The sequence below is a fragment of the Microtus ochrogaster genome, chromosome 19, assembly GCF_000317375.1.
Source record: "Microtus ochrogaster isolate Prairie Vole_2 chromosome 19, MicOch1.0, whole genome shotgun sequence".
Taxonomy (NCBI): Eukaryota; Metazoa; Chordata; class Mammalia; order Rodentia; family Cricetidae; genus Microtus; species Microtus ochrogaster.
The window spans coordinates 41,154,478-41,163,164 of NC_022021.1; the positions used below are offsets into that span (position 1 = coordinate 41,154,478).

Genomic DNA, 8,687 nt, shown 5'->3' on the forward strand with positions numbered 1-8,687 from the left:
AATAAATAAATAAATAAATAAATAAATAAATAAATAAGCAAATAAGGAGAGTCATTTCATTTTGATGCATGCCAGATAGTCTTTATGGTCTTTGGAATAAGAAGGGAATCACACACCTGAAATATAAGAAGTAGAGACAAGTAAACTGAAGGAGACAGGAGACAGATGACGTGGAGATAGAGAAATAGCAGGTAGTTTCCAAACAGTTCCCCATGTGGGCAAGTGTGCTGTAATAAAGGTGAAAGAGGCCCTTTATATAGAAGTGGTGAGAATTACAGGAACTGTCAAACAATAGTAACAGGCGAAAGAAACAGTATGAAATTTGTTGTCAGTTTCAGGCCGTGAATATGAGTAACCCAACTGGACATTTAGATTTTTCCCCGCCTCGCTCTCTCTCAGTTGGATGGAATAGCAGAAATGACATCTCTATTGGGAAATAACCTGGCTTCCCCCCTAGCCACTAACCAGCTCGTGGCACCTTGGGCACACCACTGACTTCTCTAAGTTCCAGGATAAGTATTTCAGTAGTGAGCCTTCCAACCTTCTACTCCAATGAACAAGCATTTACAAAGAGAGTTGGATCGTTAAGTAGAAGGAGCCAGGGCGTTTCTATATGCATATCCTGCGTGAATGAGTATTAGTCATGAATAGTCATGAATAGTGAATTAATTCTAACAAGGCAACCTTAATTGGACAACTGGAAACAGGTGTACTGCTTACTTCCCCTACTTAAGGACATTAGCCCCTAGACACAATGACAAAGGCATTTCTAGTCAATAGGCCCTAACTGTATCTGCTTCTTGAATATTGAAACTGTTCAGTAGATCACTTTTCATTGGGAAATTTAGTATCACTCACTTTAGGTGAATATTGAGGGATATTAGCATGGTAAGAATTATTTAGTTTTGAGAGTCGGCATCCCCTAAGATAATTTGGCCAATTAGCACTGATGAATGAAAAAGGACTAAAAGCCGTAGATCTTAGGCACACTATTTGAATTTCTACTTTCCATTTATTTCCAGGTGAAATGCATATTGCCATTAGTCTGAAGGGATTAAAATTCAATTATGATATGCGTCATCACAACGTAATGACATCCTGGAACTAGGAAGAGTCCTGTCAGCATACTCAAAGAACTATTGCTATGAATTTCTGTTTATTTTGTTTTGTTTTGGGTTTGTCTGTCTCTTTGGTTTTTAGCCATTGGTTTTTAAGTTCTTCCAAACACTTCCCAAGTCATTCTCATGGGCCTGGCATGTAACATTGACTTCATCTGAAGAAGCATGTGACTAGCTACTGACCCAGAGGATGAAGAAAGAGAAATGGGTCTGTTCACCACTTCAGAGTGAATGGGGATTCAAAAGGCAAACTGAGGCTGGATGGGCCATTGTCCTAACTTGATGATTTTCTTTCATCCTTATAATAACTCAGTATTCCAATCTCCACTTTCAAAATGAGTGTCAGGCACACCAAGGCTGAGTGGTTTGCTAAAGTTCACCTAGCTAGCAGTGCCTGAGGTACCTGAGGCAGGATTCTATGAAGGTGACCACAACCCCAATGACACCAACCTATAGAAAACATCACCTCTAAATACCATATTCCATATACAATGCCCAAACTGTTGCTGCCCCTCAAAGGGTTACTCAAAGAGCCACTCAAGTGCAGCTCCTCTCCTCTCTTATCCAAAGTGAGTTTTCATTCATGAAAAGTTCATAAAATGCTTTTAAGTGACGAGGAGAAAGCGCCATGCAGAGGGTTTGGCCTTCTCCACTCAACCCCACATTCCTACACCATCCTGAAGCATTTTCTTATGCTCGAGTGCCCCGTTGTGCTCAAGAACAGGATCTATTTCCAAATCTCCAAAGCTTTCAGGAAAGTCTTCCCAGACTCCCCTCAGTCCTGCCCTCTGTGCACCAAGTGCCTAGGCTGCTCAGAATTCTCTATGTGTTTCCTTAGATTAGTACTTAAATCCTCCAGGCACAGAGGGAAAAGCCACCAGGGGCTCTCTCTGCCTCTTCCTTCACCCCATGCCTAACTCCCCGAGGGAAAGAGCTCCGGAGTGCTGTTTAACCCCTACCAGTTCCTGCGTGTGTGTCTCCTCAGAAGTAAAACTGATCTGCACCCAATGTGAACATGACTGATCCTCTGCTTTCAAAGGCTTCACCACGCAACCTGCCCATGTGACGTTTATCTGCACAGCTGTCTTTCTAGCTACAGAGGGACTGACATATAACAGCGGCTCTGCTTCAGAAGACTAGTAATGGTTGTGGTTTTTGAGAAACTACCAGTGTGTCTATAGATTCTCAAAACAACTTAAATGCCCTCTTGATTTTCATAAGCAGCCTGGGATCACAAGGGGGCAGCCTGAGACCATGCAACCCATTTTGGAGCAAATCCCCACAGTGCCCATAGAATATCAAATTATATACATACATCACACATATGCATATAGCATCTACATATTCATATATATATATATATATATATATATATATATATATGCGATTCTGGATCCTTCCATATTGAAATAGGCTGTTTCTGGCTAAATGTTGCTAAGTACTCAGCTCTTCATCTGCAGCCTGGGACAGAAACACAGCTCAACACAGTAGAAACTGTTGAGTAATGTCAGTTCCATTTAGTACATCAAATGTCATCAATAGGGAGATTAAGGAACCCTCAAGAGCCAGTCACTATGATTAGTCATTCACAGGCATGTGTAATCCTTATCATAGCCTTAAAGTAAGCATTAATATCTTTATTTTACAACTAAAAAAAAATGGGGAAATTCACCAAGATGTGATGTCATTTGCCCAAAGTAGACAAGTCACTGTCTAAAGATCCTCCATGCCCAGTTTCTTTTCATGAAACCTCAGGATAAACCCCCAGCAAATTTCCCCAAAAACACATATTTTATCTTTAAATTCTGTCTGCAACTCTGAGTTCCAAAGAATAATTCTCATGCTCACTGAATTAGGTCAAGTCTTGGGAGAGAATGAATCGAAAAGGATTGAGCTGAGAGAAAACTGTGTCTGTCCTGGAGAAGGCCAACTTGTCAGTGGACTCGGAGGATATCTTCGGCATCTACCTAAGTTACCAGCTAAGACCATCATCATGAAGAACAGAAGGTGGAACCCGCTCACACCAGTAAAGGTGTATGCAAATCCAAAGAACCAGACACCAGCACACCTGCTTCGATATCATTCTCAAAACTTTTTTGGACAGCTCTTGAAAATCAAAATTTTATAAGACAGCACAAAAATAAGACCAAAAAATATGTACAAATCCTTTATTTGGTGGTGTTCGCTCCAGCTTTTAAAGTATAAGGGTGGTTACAGTGAGTTTGAGGCCTAAAAAGAAACATCTTAGCTAATTTCAATGCAATTTTAGAGATATTGGTAAGGAGTGTGTTTTTAGACTACTAAGACTTCCCCTTTCGAATATGTATTTATAAAGACAGAAATGAGTTGTTTTTCCAAAGGCCAATATAAAACCACTGAAAAATGACATTCTACACCACTTCATTTAGTATTGTCATTAATAAGATTTTATAGTGCATACCTATAAATATGTATGTATACATTTAAGTGTGTACGTGTGCATGTGTATATACATGTTACTTGAGCTGTTTGAAGAATGGTTATGTTGTGCAATGTTTTACAAAGCTACCATGGACAACACAGACCTCTATTTTACAATGGACAATATTCCCAAAAGGTAGGTTTTTCTCTGATTTCATGCACCATGTATTTTAACCATGAAATGAGAATGGCTTGAAGTTAAAGGGAAATAAAAATAAAGAAAACATAATTAATACATTTAAACCCATAATGAGATTTGTTCTGGCAAATCCAGGAGGATTATGAACAGGCCTCCAAGCACAGGGAGCCGAAAGCTAAGGGTTCTTCAACTGAGTATTTAAATTAAGGTAATGGAAGAGATGCATTTCCTAAGCCACAGAGAGCTTGAACACCAGCTAAGAAACACACATGCCACTGTCCAGATAGTCAATATGCTGGTACAATAGAGCAGGATTTGAAAGAGTTCCCTTTCTCCACCTACTAGTGTTTGTCAAGAAAGCTGGCTAAAGGAACAAAAACTGACATAATATTTTTAATTGATTTTAAGGTTATTTTGTTTAAAAACCTAAAGCTCACTGATTTGAAAACTATTGATTTTAGACTATATTCCAGCACTCTCCTCCATTTTATTTAAGTATAGATAGCCCTCCAAATTATATTACCCAATGAATTATTCATACAGAATAAAACAGAACTCTAAATACATAAAGCTCATCGCTAAGGATCAGAGAGAATAAAATCCTTGCCACTTAAGAGGTGGCCAGACACTCACCCTACCAATTTATAAGCTGGGATATAGTAAATGTGATCAATATTGAGGGTATCTTTGGTCCTTTAAGGAACAAAAGGGAGGATTGGCATTTTCTGCCACGTGTTATTCCACCAGGGACATGCTGGAAATCCTTTAGCATGAAAACCTTTGAAACACAACCCGTCATGGCAGAAACAGAGCTTTGGGCTCCTATCTGATTCATACAGTCAGTCATATTTTGAATAACAAAGGTAAACCAGCATCTCCCCTTTAAAAAAAAAAAACTGAAGGTCCATAAACTGGGAAATATATCATTTGAAAGAAAATCTGCCATCAAAGGACTGTCATGGCTTCTGTGGATGGGGTGGGGGGAGCATTATGAACTTGGTGTTTCGCCATCTTCTTCCCAGCAACCCCAGCTGCCATCTTCCTCCCCACCTCTGTGGGGGTTTGCCTCTTGGGATCCTTAATGAAACAATAAAGTAGGAATCAAGAGAATTCGGGAAAGGCTTAGGCTGCTGAAAAGGTAACCATTTTCTCACGCTGGCTTCTGTAGGCCATCTTGTTCGTTTAAATGCCAAGATGTCTTAATCTGTCCCAGGTGGTGTCACCAGGGGCAACACCATCGCTGGTCTGAGACTAATGTTCCTTGGTCAAATGACCCGCAATAAAGGGCTGTCAGGCAAACAGTTAATTGATGCAAACGAAGAAAGCCATCATCCCTGCAGTGAGATACATTAGAACAGAAAGAACAATGGACAGTTCTAGAAAGAAAAAAAGCCGTGTGCGTTAAAAAATAAAATAAAATAAATCCACAATTTCCCTCGCTGAGAAGGATGATAAATATCGGGGGGAAGGGAGTTAACTGAAATCTGATAGAATAAGTAAGATTGGCCTGGGGGAGGGGGAAGAAGCACGCACATCACCACGACGGGGGCCGGGAGGGGGTGTCATTTGTGTCCAAGGGTTTCATGAAACATTTAGGGCAAACGCCTTTGTTCCTGGCCTCGGGAGGGGAGTGGGTGGATGGATGATGGGGAGATCAGATGGGGCTGCCTGGCCCTCCACACCCTGCTCTCTGGCGCATGCGCGAGGCCAAGACAAAGGAATAGGTAATTACAGTCCCGATTCATTCATTTTGCCCGCAGTACTGGAGGTCTGTGAGCCTTTGCTGGGTTCCCAAGGGTGGAGGTTAATCCACACCCCATCAGCAGCCCCTTTAATACGTGTGTTTCATTTTAACCTCGCCACGCAAGTGGCCAGCGGTATTGGCTAAGACAGAGGTGTGTCAACCCCCGTACAAAACACTGAAATTGCACCCATGTGCGTCGTGCTCCTTTCCACAGAGTGAAAAATCACTGGGGCAGAGGCCGTCCACCGAGTTCGTCTCAAGGCGGAAATGTCTCGGGGGAAGCAGATTAGGAACAGGGCCAAGAGTTCGATGAATATTCATGAAAAGAATGCGGTCCCCAGCCACGCATTGTGTGCCATCGGATCCAGGCATTCTGCAATAATTTTCTTTTAATGGTGAGGGGAAGCGGGAAACGGACGTTGGGTTGTAGCCTTTGAGCTACGGGCAAAAATCTACAGAAATCTTGGCTTGCAGCAGGGTTGAGCCCGTTGGGGCCGCGCGCTGTCAGGTTCAAGCCCACACCCCCTAGGCTGGGGCGGCGGTGGAGGCGCACGGCGCGTTCTCAGAGCGCAAGGCTCAAAAAAGAAAATGCTGGAGATGTCCACAGGTTATGGGAAAACAGCTCAGCCGCAGACCGGCTTGGGGCTTTGATCTGCCCCGGACGTGCACACCGCCTTCTGAACCTCGTGTACCTCGGTTACCCCAAACCAAGATCCAAGAGTTCCGCGGGCCAAGCCAACCCCCGCCCCTTCTGATCGGACCAGATTCCGTGTCTTCTTTCTCTCTCCCCACCCCACCCCCACCCTCCATCTTCTGCTGCTGCGCCCCTCACACGGAGGGCTTTCTCCGTGGCTGTGCGGGTTCCGATGACAGAAGGCTGGGTTCAGCCCACAAAACCGTGGCTGGTGGATTCGATGGGTTTAAAGGGTTTCGCACTAGGTATTTCCCGGTCATCAGCAGCTTCCTACCCTCCATTACCTCCCTTCCGAACTCGGTTCATCAGCCTCGCCACCACCCGCCTCAAGCTCCCCTCCCTATGAAAGGCCGAAGCTGTCCACCTGGGGGGATAGCATCACCCTGGATCCCCTAGTACGATAGAGCCCACATAGAGAAGCCCCACGCCCACTGTGTCTACTCCCGGCCGCACCCAGCTGCACCCACGGAGAACCCTGGGCTTCAGGGTGGGGCGGGGCCCTGGGGAATCGATGGCCCCGAGTCCGCTGTGGCGTTAGGGATCCACGGCGCGCCTCCTTACCTAGGCTTTGGGTGCCTGTGCCGGCCCTGGGTGAGCGCGGTGCCTCCAAGGGGCCCGGGTGGCTGGTGTTGTCCGGCCCGGTGCCTGGCTGCTCGGCAAAGACTCTCTCCCGGCTCGACGGCGGAGCCTGGAGCGTGGAGCGAGTTGGAGCGCTGCCGCCGCCGCCGTCGCCGCTGCCGCTACTGCCGCCGCCGCTGCAGCCTCTGCATTTCTCGCTCGCTCCCCCTCCCCTTCCTGCCCAGCGCCCTCCCCCCGCGCGTCCGCCCGCCCAGCTCCTCCGCTCGCCGACCCCGCCCGCCTCGCGCCCGCCCCTCAGCTCCTGGCCCTCGCCCCACCAGCTCCTTTAGCGCCCCGCTACCCGGGGGTCCCCAACTTCTCTCCTCCTGTAGCCCGTGTGTCCCGAGATGCCCCGTGATCCAGCGCCCCCCCCCGTCGCCACACCCTCACAGTCACCCCCACCCTCTGCTACCCTCATCCAGATCCCTCCCCTCCAGCCCTGTGCCTTGCCTGCTCCCCAACAGTTTCTGTTAGTCCCCCCTCCTATCCCCATCTTGCACGCCCCTCCATCCTCCCACCCACGGAGGTACTGTCTGTAGATTTCTTCTCTGTGTCTCACACACATTTTATTTGAAAGCATTGAATAAGTAGCTCAGGCTCTGGCTCAGACTTAAGGGGCTGATGAACTACGCCCCCACCGCAGCCAGCTTTCTCTGCGCCCCAGTCCAGCCAGCTCCAGACGTCGACGTCGGGCTGAGATTCTGCTATCACGTAGGCAGTGAGATTGGGGGAGACGCGATGCTTCCCTTGAAACCATCAAGACAGATGTGCGCGGGTTTTTAGGGTGTACCCCCAAGGCAAGCATATCTGGGGCGTCTCCAGGCAGATGCTAACCCTCGGGGTCAACCAGGAGGCTGCAGCTTTGCGAGACACCACCGCCCAGAATCCAGGTCCGGGTGGAGGGGTGGTCGGCACCGCGCCCTAGGGGGAATGTTCTCCCGACTTCGGAGAGGAAGAAAGGAAGAAATGCACCCTAGGAAAATGGGCTTCGACTTTTGTGTCTGTGCTTTCATGGAAGTCACCAGTTCTCTGGTTGCTTAAGATGCCACTCAGAAGCGCACCGAGCCAGACTGTGGCTAGCCTTGCTAAATCCTTGGTCGGCGACCACTTAGGGTAGTCCCGGGATAAACAATAGCCATCAAGGTTAGGAGATATATTCGCCATGCTTACCTGTTGACAAAAAGAAAAAATGCAAAATAAAATTTAAAATTTGGAAAATAATACATGGTAACATCTTTTAGAACCAAGGCTTTTCAGACAAAAGCCAATTTTACCAGCCCGAAAGCCACGGAGCCCTGGAACTACCGTTCGCGACACTTTGGCGCCCTCTGGCTGTGTCAGGATTGTTTGCTTGTTCTGCTTCGTCCCAAACGAAGAGGGGCAATGGAAATGCTTGCTGTTCTCTTGGCTGGATCTACCCTCATGAGAGGAGCACGAACTGAGAAGGACCTTGTTCTCCACGGTCGCGATGGCAAAACATAATCATATTTAGAGAGACAAACGCCAAAGGTAAGCGCCTGCTTCTGTCAGCATCTCACCTAGGAAAGTTAAGTCTTCCTTGACAGAAAAAATAAATAATAGAACCTTAATAAAAGTGGCAATAGAAGTGTCAGATCTTAATCAAAGAGTGATGGGGAAAAGGTGAAAATATTTTGTCGTGGCTGATTCTCCTCCACCACCTCTTCCAGCTCCCCCCTCCTCCTATTCTTCCCCCTCTCCTCCCTCTCCTCCCCATCCCCAGCCCCCTTCCCTCCTTCCCTCTATCTCAATAGATGATAGATAACTAGATTAGATAGATAGATGATAGATAGACAGACAGACAGACAGACAGACAGACAGACAGACAGACAGATAGATAGATAGATAGATGATAGATAGATAGATGATAGATAGATGATAGATAGATAGATAGAT

The 8,687-nt window shown here is 46.4% G+C and overlaps 1 protein-coding gene and 1 long non-coding RNA gene across 3 annotated transcripts in view; one reads left to right on the forward strand and one right to left on the reverse strand.

Annotated features, from left to right (window-relative positions):
* Basp1 (brain abundant membrane attached signal protein 1) overlaps window positions 1-6,923 on the reverse strand; it is a 47,297-nt gene extending 40,374 nt beyond the window's left edge. Inside the window, exon 1 of the mRNA XM_005356654.2 lies at window positions 6,717-6,923. The gene's annotated coding sequence lies outside the window, so the exon portion shown is untranslated. The remainder of the gene's footprint in view (window positions 1-6,716) is intronic.
* Window positions 6,924-6,973: 50 nt separating this feature from the next.
* LOC113457157 overlaps window positions 6,974-8,687 on the forward strand; it is a 15,731-nt gene continuing 14,017 nt past the window's right edge. For both annotated transcript variants that reach the window (XR_003377781.1, XR_003377782.1), the window contains exon 1: window positions 6,974-8,282. This is a non-coding gene — a long non-coding RNA (uncharacterized LOC113457157). The remainder of the gene's footprint in view (window positions 8,283-8,687) is intronic.